Raw genomic sequence first — 11,198 nt, forward strand, 5'->3', positions numbered from 1 at the left:
TCCTGGCCAGCAACAGAGTGGCAGAGGTGGTCTGCGTGGAGAAACAGACTCAGGCAGCTGCTTTTGCTGGGGTTGCGGATGGCAGACAGCTCCACGGCCAGCCCATGGTGTTCTGGGACTGGCTAGCATCCTCAGAGGAAGCTGGTTGGGAGCATTCTGGTCTAAACAAGGAATTCCACCTCCTCCTCGCACTTCCATGACTGGGAGAAGCCCATGGCTGGTCTCCATGCCCCGCCTTTCAGCATGGTATCCTTTCTTTCCTTCACATGTAAATTAGGGATTACAATAGTATTGTCTATGAGTACCGTGTGAATTTAGTCCATTAGTTAACATTCCCATTGCTAAAACAAAACCCCCAACATCCACATTTTAAAAGATCTTCAAACTATGGAACAGGGTTTCAGGATAAATCCTGAGGAGATTTGACTGACCTTATCAGATATAAAAGTTACATTTCTTGTTATATAGGTCTTGCTTTATCTTGGTCTTAACCATCCAGCAGAAAAGTATGAAAACAAAGTATAAAAAGTAAAGCCATATCAATATGCTGAGCTGTAAAAGGCTCAAGTCAACAACTTCTGATATTGCCAGTTCTACGGTAACTCAATACTATTATGGACTACTGGACTATATTGGATTATTTTGCTGAACTCACGCACCTATAATTTTATTTTATTTTTTTAAAATATTTATTTATTTATTTATTGTGTGTGTGTGTGTGTGTGTGTGTGTGTGTGTGGCCAGCTCAGCCCACCAGGGGGCGGGGCTGGCTGGCATGTGGTGCTGGGGGATTGAACCGCGGTCCCTGTGCTTTGTTTAGCTTAGTTTGTTCTAAGTAGGTGCTTTAGACCACTGAGCCATCTCACCAGCCCCACGCACCTATAATTTTAAATGACAATGGAATACCCATCTCTGACAAAACTAAACAAAAAAGGGGCATACGAATGAACGACCATTTGGTTTCTGTATATTCAAAATAATTAGGGTAGGTATACAGCTACTTTCTCTTTTTTTTTTTAAATTTTTATTTATTTATTTTGTGTGTATGTGGCCAGCTCAGCCCACCAGGGGGTGGGGCTGGCTGGCATGTGGTGCTGGGGGATTGAACTGCGGTCCCTGTGCTTTGCTTAGCTTGTTCTAAGTAGGTGCTTTAGACCACTGAGCCATCTCACCAGCCCCCTACTTTCTCTTAATTCAGTGAATGGAAAGACTTTTTCTAATAGTATTTGTGTATAGGACATCATGTCTGCATCTTGTACAATGAATAACCACTAAAACAACAACATGAAATGTATTAATTATTGAAACTGTGCTAGTAATTGGTATTGAAACTGTCTCATTGCTATTTGTTTTTCAATAAAATTATTTTTTAAAAAATAATAAAGGATGAGAGGGTGCTGGGGAGATAGCTCAGTGGTCTAGGCCGCTGTCTGGCAAGTGCAAGGACCGGGGTTCCATCCCTGGTACCGTACGCTATGTTGGCTCCAGGGTGCACCATGCCCACCACTGAAACCAGTGGCGTATGCCTATAACCCCAGCGCTGGGAGGCTGAGGCAGGAGAATCACTGATAGTCCGAGCTGCATAGTGACACCCTGTGCCAATATATAAATAAATAAATAAATAAATAAATAAATAAATAAATATGTTTACAAGGAAAACAATAAATAAAGAAGGAGAGGTCTCCTTTGGCTCAGCATCAACCTGTTCAGCCTACGGTTACACAGCTGAGGAAAGACAGGATGGAGCAGAGCTGCTGGCTTGCAGAGCATGGAGGCAGAGCTGGGTCAGACACGCACCTGACACACCCTCCGAAAGGACATGCCCGGTGCCCTCTCCTGAGTGGCTGCTTTAGCTGGGGCAGTGGCCCATGATCCAGTCATGGGTGCAGTCAGGCTGACAACTGTCAGGCTGACAGCTAAGATGGGCCGGTGCATGGAGCAGAAGCATGGGCTCTGTGGTTGGCACCAAGGAGCCCCAGAGGTGCTGGTCTAATCGCTCGCTTTAGCCCTGCCTCCGTATGTTCCGGAGCACACTACCCCAATGCTGGACCTATTCTCCTGGGCCAGGCCACTGCAGCTTGCTTGTGCTTTTCTCCACTTTTTCTGGAGTCAGACCAGCTCCATCGTAAGAGTCTCCTTTCTTATCACACTCTGCCATGCGTCCACCCTGCTGTAACCAGCTGCCCCATGCTGGGTCAGCCTAAAGGAAATCCAGGATTTGCGCTTGAAAAGAGAGCACTCTACAAATGCCCAAGGCTCCCCTGGTATGTGTGCTTGGGACTTTCCTGCTGCATAAATCCCCTACTCTATGGGAAGGGGCACATCGGAGCCTTGTCCACCCACCCACCCTTCCCTGGCTGCAGCTTCCATAATGAGCTGAGGCTGAAGCCATGTCTCTTGCCCTGAGTCACACAGGATGTCAGTAACTGAGCCAGAAATCATAGCCAGCGCTTGGCTTTCCCATGGCTACATCCTACCCATTCAACTCGAATGCCAAAAAAAAGACACCACAGACATTTCATCAACCTGTCTCTTCTGTCAAATTGCGTTATTCTCAAATTGGGAAAGCCTTATGTAAACAGTATCACTTCACACACGGGGTTCCACAGTACATTTGCCGTGTAGTTCGCACGCAGCAGGTTTTCTGCGGATGGGTATATAAAGAGTGCCAGGATTTCCAACTTGGGAAAGCACTTAAAAGGCGCCGTCTCGCAGCCCTACAGCCAGCTCCTGCCTGAGGCAGGGGAGGTGATTCTCCGTGGCCACTGTCTAGGTGGAACTCATTCTGGATGCTTGCAGTCCACAGGCCTCGTGCCTAGCACCACTGACTGGGGGACCTTCCCCCTGACAGATGTGACTGACTTTGGAGGCACATTCTGTTTTAACTTCCTTTTGACACTTTTTCTTTCTTCTCTTCCTGGCATGCTCCTAGGCCCTCTGCCATCTACTTTTCAGAATAAGCTCTTTCCCTGCGCTCCAGGCCCTCCCCTCTCCCTTCCCTTCCACTCTCTTAACCCATAGTACCGCAGTATGCGCACATTGACTTGAAATTTTGATGTCCATGGAGAGTCTTTTTGAAAACTCCCTAAAAAAACACTCAAATGCCTTGTCTAAAAGTAGTCCTCCTATCTCTCTGATGTATATTTATGAGTTCTCTGAATTTTTATTGTATTTTGTACAAAAGATGGAGTTTCCTCCCACCAGTTACTAAGTCCTTAAATTAGCTTTCACTGTAATAAAACGAAAGCATTAAGTTGATTATTAAATAAGTTAAGCAGACTCACTAAGGTGTATTGCCACAGCTTAATACGCTGTCACATAAAAAGAAGATGCTAAGACCCTGACAAAGAACAGCTTTGCAGTTCAGCAGCAGGTATTATAATTTATATATATTATATCAATTAAGACATTATTGTAAAAAATAGACTTTCCTGCTGCCAATCTTTTTTTCTGTGCAATCTATCTAGCCCACAGCTGCCACCTTCATCTTTTGGAACAGTCACTTTACACTCCTCACTGGAATCTGTAGCTTATTAAGATTAAGGGCATGGCCCTCCTAGGAGAACAGACTCATTTGGGGGGGTGGTAATTTACCGGCCTAGCAAGTCCCTAGTTGAGACCAAAGCAGCCAATGTAGAAATCACACTCTGAGAAATACTGACAGTGAATCCAGGAGTTCTACTTTGACTTTCAAGGTCTTTCTTTTAATAAGATGGCCTCCATCTGCTTCTTCAAATGGACATCCATGAATCTGACATTACACAAATCTGTCACTATGAGGACAGTTTTCTATTAAACCACTTCCTGTTATTACTTATATAGTAAGAATAAACTGCCTTGGCATAAACTACCTTGTATTGTTGCTTATGTATCCATCAATGTAATCAAAACAAACTAGTGTACAATGTACAACTAATTCATTTGAAGATCTTCATCGAAGTTTATATAACAAAGGCAAAGTTAAATGCTTTGGATTTTTTTCCTTGTTTTTTTAATAACCACTATGACACTCATTCATGCACTGGTTTGCAGATCATACCAGCAGATGGAATCAAGCTGGTCATCTGGTGACCCCACAAAATGCTCTGCCACATGGCAAGCAAAGATCTTCTACTGATGCATCAATAAAGATATATTTTATTCACGGTGTTTCTTCTACATAACTAGATAATAAAATTAATTTCCACGGTCAATGTACAACTCAATCACATTGCACTCTGGCAGGTAGGTCCCAGTTTTGCTATGTCTATGCATCCAGAAGTCAATTTACCACAAAGCTAATAAAGATTAATCCTCACACTCATCACTTACTTCATGGGAGAGGCACTTCCTATGGCCCATGTAAGATTGCTAACTGAGTTCATGTGGTCATCATCTTATGCAAATTTTTCAAAAGCAAAATATTTTAAAATATTTTTTTCTTAAAAAGAAAATTGTGTATCAAAATTGTGCATTAAACCTTACATGATCCATGTCTGGCTCTAGAGATGACCCATGTTATAGGTCTAAAAGGAATATAACAACAAACAAATCAGAAGAACTGTACCTCAAAAACAAATATCCATTCTCTCCCCTGTTGTATTTTTCTTTGAATCTATAAATAGAACTCTAGACTTACTTAATCAAATGAAGACACATGCTTTGCTATTTGAAAATGGAGAGCCATCTTATTAACTTGTGGAAATGAATAATATTAATTCTTATTCTCATTGATTTTATGTAATTCACAGTATAAATAATAGTATTTGAAAGACAAGCAATTACAATTCTAATAGCAGTTAACTTTGTAAATCAATGCACATCTTACCTGAGAAAAGAGTCCTTCACTTATTATAAGAATCATAACTTTGAAAACGACTTAGACAAATCAGTATTTCTAAAAGGAGAGATTGGGGGGGGGGGAAATCCGTGTTTTTAATGACTAGTTTGAAGAATAACAAAGTGTAAACTAGTCAGCAAAGCCCTGCATGCTTGCACAAGAAGAACCCAGGAAGGAAGGAGGATGTCATCACAGATACAATAACACATGACTGAACTCTGCCTCCACGAAGTTGTTTTTTCTTGTTTTGTTTTGTTTTTTGAGACAAAGAGTTCCACTATGAAGGGTTTCACTATGTTCTTCAGTCTGAGTTTGAACTCCCAGCAATCCTCCTGCCTCAGCCTCCCAAATGTCGGGATTATAGGAAAGTTTTAAAAGATCTGAAAGGCATAAACAGAGAAAACTGGGCCCGTTAAGCTTATGGCCAAAGAATATGATTTACAGATACTGGAATCTGTCTAGTACTGACACAAATTTGTTTCAAAAACAAAAAGGAGTGTTTTCTTTGAAAGCAACTCATTGTGAGCAATTTGTCACCACAATGAGGTTCTGGCATGTGACCAAGTCTTTCAGAGACTTGCTTAAAACAAATGGTCATTAAAAATCTTACAATGTCATAATAGAAATTTCTTCCTATGATTCATTCTTAACAAAAAATTTGCTTAAATTACTATATTCATTGTGAGAAACTGCCCAGCTTCATTTCATAAACAAAGTCATTTTCATAAGCAGCAAATTGTAGTTCAAATTTCTCTTCACTTTCATCAGATGCATTTCTGTTTTCCCATGTGTACAATCCTAATTGTTTTTCCTTGAGCAGTAAGTAACTCTGAAAAACAAAGATTTTCATTTTTAACCTGCACTCCTTGAAAACATTGGCAATGAAGCAAAATTTACATTATTTGGTTCATCAAAAATTAAACTTCCATTTTTTTAAACCAAGAAACAGAAAATGCAAAAGTTCAGTCTAATGAAAAGTGAAGCTTATTGTAATTTAAGCTAAATGAGCACTTTTAAATAATCACCACCCAGTCCTTGGCACCACACAATCACTCCATAAATGTTATTTGAGTGAATGATAAAGGGATTGGAAATTACTGAAGATGAGAAAAGAAAATGTGCAGATGCTGTGTACACTAATGCAACTCATAGGGCTCTGACACATTAATAATTGGAAGATGGCCCCTCACGAAGTGTTTAAGTTTTCCTATATTTCATTTTTGGAAAAATTCTCTCATATTCATATATATGTACATATATAGGTAAGTAAAGGTCTAGATGCCATATTGGTATAGACAATACAGAAAAATGACAAAATGTAAACAGTGGCCATCTTTTTGTGGTGGGTTCCTAGGTGATTTTTATTTTCTTCCTCTGGCTTTGTAATTTACAAAATAATTTCAAGTGAAATAAAATATATACAAAACACATCAAAGTTGACCTTCGTCTCAGTTATTCTTCTCTTGTTGCTGGGCCAAATACCCAACACCCAAAATGAGGGAAGGAAAGGTTTGTTCAGCTCACAGTCACTGGAGGTTCCAGTTGGTACTCAGCTGGCTCTGAGGCAGAGAGGCACATGGCCGAGAGCAGCCACTGAGGACAACAAAGAGCAAGACAGCAAGGGAGTGGCAGGGGCTCAGGCAGCTAGCCAGCCTCTCTCCCCTCCTCACATTCAATGCAGTCTCTGCCCCAGGGCACTCACACCCCTAATCCCAGCACTGGATCAAGAATCAATCACAAACTCCAGAAGCCGCCCCAGAACTGCATGAGGTTTTGGGGGGACAACTAGACACAAACCAGATCAGCCTTCAAACAACAAATGATCTCCAGTTCTAAACATCCGTTTTCTGTTGGGTGGTACTTCTAACTCACAAGGTATGAAGTGTCCCTTCTTGCGTTCCATCCTCTGACCTTTGCTTCAAATACGAACAAATCTCTATTGAAATCACCAAAGCCTTCTGAGAAAATGTGTATCAAAGAATAGGAAGAAGAAAGAGAGGAAGTGACCAGGGAGGGAAATGGTTAGCCCATCTGCAGGGACTCTCACTCTGTTAGTGTGGATTTGAGCCTGGTCATCAGGATTTTTTTTTTCATAACCAATATTTTAAAAACAAACAGCATTAACAACAAGTTATCTTCAGGGTGCAAATATTTAGCTAAGAATTAATAACAGTAGCTCTGATGCAACTATTACTTAAGTTTCCTAAATAAGGTCACAAGGAAAAAATTCAGTGCCACCTTAAAAATAAATGAGGCTATCAAAGTATGCAGATGAAGCCACCAGTGTTGGTAGAGTTTGACTTTCATGGAAGCTGAGTAGTGGTGTGCTGAAGACGCCTCGTGGAAGCCGAAGCCACACTTCCCGCATTCCCTCTCCAGCCAGTGGGGCCCCTCAGATGCGAGCTGCGCCCCGGCCAGCACTAAGACCGGTCCCTCAGCCCCGACCGGTGGTGGCCCCGCCTGTCCCTGTGGGCTCTCCTGCTGCTGCGCCCCGGCAACCTGGTCTGATGGCCCAGATGGCCAGCACCGCAGCAGGTGCGGTTGTGCGCTCCGCCGTGGGGCACACGCTGGGCCACGCCATCACAGGTGGCTTCAGTGGAGGAGGCAGCGGTGAGTCCCCCAAGCCCGACATCACTTACGGGAGCCTTGGGGGGCTCAGCTGCAGCCCTAGAAGACAGGGGCCCTGGTGCTTCGAGATCGAGCAGTTTCTGGAGGCGCGCAGAACCAGCCTGACGTGAAGCTCTGCAAAGGTTCCAACGGAGCGCTGAGGCAGTGCAGGGGGACAAACGGCCCCTTCTAAGCAGGAGGCGGACCCTGAAGAACTGGGAGGTCGGCCCGACCAAGTTACTTTAGCATAGATGTTACTAATACGAGAAGTGTAAAACCATTCAGGGCCACCTCTCCCTGCAGCTTCAGCACTTCAGAACTGCCACGGAAGAAGGTGTTCACACCACACAGGTGGGCCACACTTGGGACATGTATGTGTGGCCTCCATAAGCCAGCTGTTTTGATGTTAATAATTTGAATAAAGTGATTCACGGCCACGGAAGAAGGTGCTCCCACCACACAGATGGACTACACTTGGGGCATGTATGTGTGGCCTCCATAAGCCAGCTGTTTTGATGTTACTAATTTGAATAAAGTGATTTGTGGTTTTTGTCCAAAAAAAAAAAAAAAAAAGTACAGCAGATGTCCCAAAGCCCCACCTTCAAGGTACTTTATAACCAAACAGTTATTCTCCAAAAATAATTGTGAATTAAGTCCTCCCACCCCCAAAAGTGGGTAATAACATTTAAATGTTAGATCTTAGGGATGCCAAATATAACATAATATCTTACATATGTGAATATACACTCAAATAATCTTACAGATATTTCTATAAGAAAACAAAAAGAAAATGTGCTGCATGATTCTTTTGTTTTATACAATGAAGTACCACTTCCAAAAGTCCATGGTTCTTTTCTTTATTTTTTTTTAACGTATTTAGTACAGAATCTACAGGGTCTCACTACACAGATTGGACTCAGTGATTCTCCTGTTCTCAACCTCCAAAGCACTGGGATTATAGGCAGGTGGCACCATGCTCATTCTCAATCGCTGACTCAGCTTGTCCTAGGGGTGGGGACAGCACAACATGCTGAGGATCAAACCCTGGTCCCTGTGTCTGCCTAAGCAGACACTTTAATCCACTGAACTATCTGGCCGACCCCCTATGATTCTTTTCCAAATGTTGACTGCGAGCCCATGAGGCCTGAAGTATTAGCCTAGAGTGGACATTCTCTGAAGGAACTTGAATGTACAGGGAGAGAAAGAGGAAAAGCTAAATCAAAGTCAGAGTGAAAGGTAGTGTGGCGGAAGGCAGCCCCCAGCCAGGGATGCAGCTGAGTAAAGCCCACTCAAGGAACTTCCGAAGCCAAATGCAGGATGTACAACGGAGGGACTGTGAGTGTGGAAATTCTCAGTAGATTCTGATTTCAAATACTTTGTCCTATTTCTCCTCTGAGGGAATAAACAGCATGCCATTTTCTTTCCAAAAGGGCCTATGTAGTGCTTGGCTCCTGGGAGAACAGTCCTTGCTTGAACTGAAGATGGATCATGGAGCACTTGCACAAGCGAAGATCCATCTGTCCTGGATCCTGGAGGAGGAACACAGCTCCAGTCAGGCTGCACAGACAGTGCAAATGCGCACTAGGAAAACTCCAAGAAAGAGTCGAGAGTGTGCAGGTGCAGCAGGGTCCTTCACCCTGTCAGGCCTCAGCATTTAACGCTGGGTGCTGGGCACCTAGAGCCAGCTACACCAGATTCCCGTTCAGTTTCTCTGAGCTGAGATTCAAAAGTGCCCCAGATACAAGGCCACTTGGAGCTTGCTAGAAATACAGGCCTGCCGAATCGGTCTGTATTTGCACAAAATACAGACCCAAGTGGTCTGCATGAACATTGAAGTTTGAGAAAGATTGCTGAAAGTACTTTACATCTGGTACCCCAAAATGCCACTTAAGTGTGCAGGTTATTTTTAGCTGAAAGCAGTTGAGAAACAGCAGAAATAGGAAGTGTTGTCTGGCCTCGCCACTTTCTGCAAACTAGCAGGGCATAAATTTCCATTTGTGATGGTGTCCCCCCATTCTTTGAAAAAAAAGTTTTTTTACACATGTGTCTACTTTATTTTATTTCAGAGAATGACCTGAGGGTGCATATGTTTAGCTAGAAATAGCTTATGCTTATCCATCTTATGGCAGAGTGGTTCGCCACTGTATAAAACAACCACATCTTCTTCATCCATTCACCAATCTATGGGCATTTGGGCTGCGTCCAAGAACTCCAGAGACTCCGTGGCAACATGAGTCTGCACAGCCCTTGTCTGCCCATGTCCTAGTCACTGTCCCACAGTCTATGGCCATCTTTTGTCCTATCATTTCTCTACAATTTATCAATCTTTGTTAGAGTGGTCTAGAAGCCAAGTCTCATCACCTCTTTAAGGTTTTCATTTCTTTTCTGTGGAGCTCCCACAAGTTAATGAAAGGTTATGCCCTTTTTCTTATTAATCTGTCTCTTAATTAATTTGTAGATTAATAGACAGATTAAGAAAGTCAAGTTTTTCCTACATAGCTTTTGGGATGAGAATGACTTAACAAAGGGGTTTGATAACAGAGAATATTTTTAGGTACTGCTTCATTAATCCTTGAAGCCTGAGCCAATTAGGAGAACCAAAACTCTTTGCTTCTAATCATGGGACTGTTGCCTGTGTTCTAGGACATCCCCATGGCAGAGCGATGAGTAAACACAGGTGTTTAGTACTGCAAGAGGGCTGAGACAGGAGCCAGCACAAAATTGCCCTAGCATCAATCTTTTTATCCTCAATTTCATATTCACAGATTGAAACTCTAGAGAGAAAATATTCAGAAAAAATACTACTTCTGTACTGAACATGCCTGGATATTTTTCTTGTCATAGTTCTCTAAATAATGCAATATGACAACTATTTACATAGTATTAGCTATTATAAGTAATCTGGGGAAGCTTTAAAATATACAGAGGATGTGCATAGATTATATACAAATATTATGCCATTTTACGTAGAGACTGGAAAAGCAGTGAGTTTCGGTGTGAGGAGGTTTCCTGCGCAATCCCCTGAGTATACTGGAGTGAAACTGCAGTGGAACAGAGATCATCCCTGAATTTAGAGCAGAGGCTGCTGTCTTCCTGCTCTTGTAGACTTCCTGCTGGCTAAGAGCATCCCTTTTGCCTAGAGGTATTGATTATAGCCAGAAATAAATCAGAAACTTCTGTGCCTGCTTCAGTTAAGAGACATCAGACTTCACACTCTTGACAGCTCTGCCTGGGCTGAGATCTGCACCCAGCCAACACGAATCACTTACAAACAGAAATGAGAAGGCAGTCTCTCTCGCTCTCGCTCCCTCTCTCCCTCTCTGTCTCTCTGTCTTTGTTTCTCTCTGTGTGTCTCTCTGTATGTGTCTCTCTGTGTGTGTCTCTCTGTGTGTGTCTGTGTGTCTCTCGGACTCTGTGTCTCTCTGTCTCTGTGTGTGTCTCTCTGTGTCTCTGGGTCTGTGTCTCTCTGTCTCTCTCTCTGTCTCTCTCTGTGTCTCTGTGTGTCTCTCTCTCTCTCTCTCTCTCTCTCTCTCTCTCTCTCTCTCTCTCTCTCTCTCTCTCTCTCTCTCTCTCTCTCTCTCTCCCACCCCCACCCCCAGCATGGCCACAGTTAAACCGCGCAGCTGAAGCACAGGCTCAGACCCAAAATTAGCAGCAGCAGCCGCAGTAGCCACTGCCGAGTCACTGGGCTACATCCGCACTTACTTAATCAGAATCTCAGAGGCGGGGCGTAGCTAGGCGGGGCGTAGCTGGCCGTCTCTGCAGGTGATTC

General features: G+C 43.2%; 1 pseudogene; it reads left to right on the plus strand.

Moving 5' to 3' along the window:
- Positions 1-1,921: 1,921 nt before the first annotated feature.
- On the plus strand, positions 1,922-7,619 carry LOC101583101 (annotated as a pseudogene).
- Positions 7,620-11,198: the final 3,579 nt, after the last annotated feature.

The sequence above is a fragment of the Octodon degus genome, unplaced genomic scaffold (assembly GCF_000260255.1).
Source record: "Octodon degus isolate 3935 unplaced genomic scaffold, OctDeg1.0 scaffold00040, whole genome shotgun sequence".
Lineage (NCBI taxonomy): Eukaryota > Metazoa > Chordata > Mammalia > Rodentia > Octodontidae > Octodon > Octodon degus.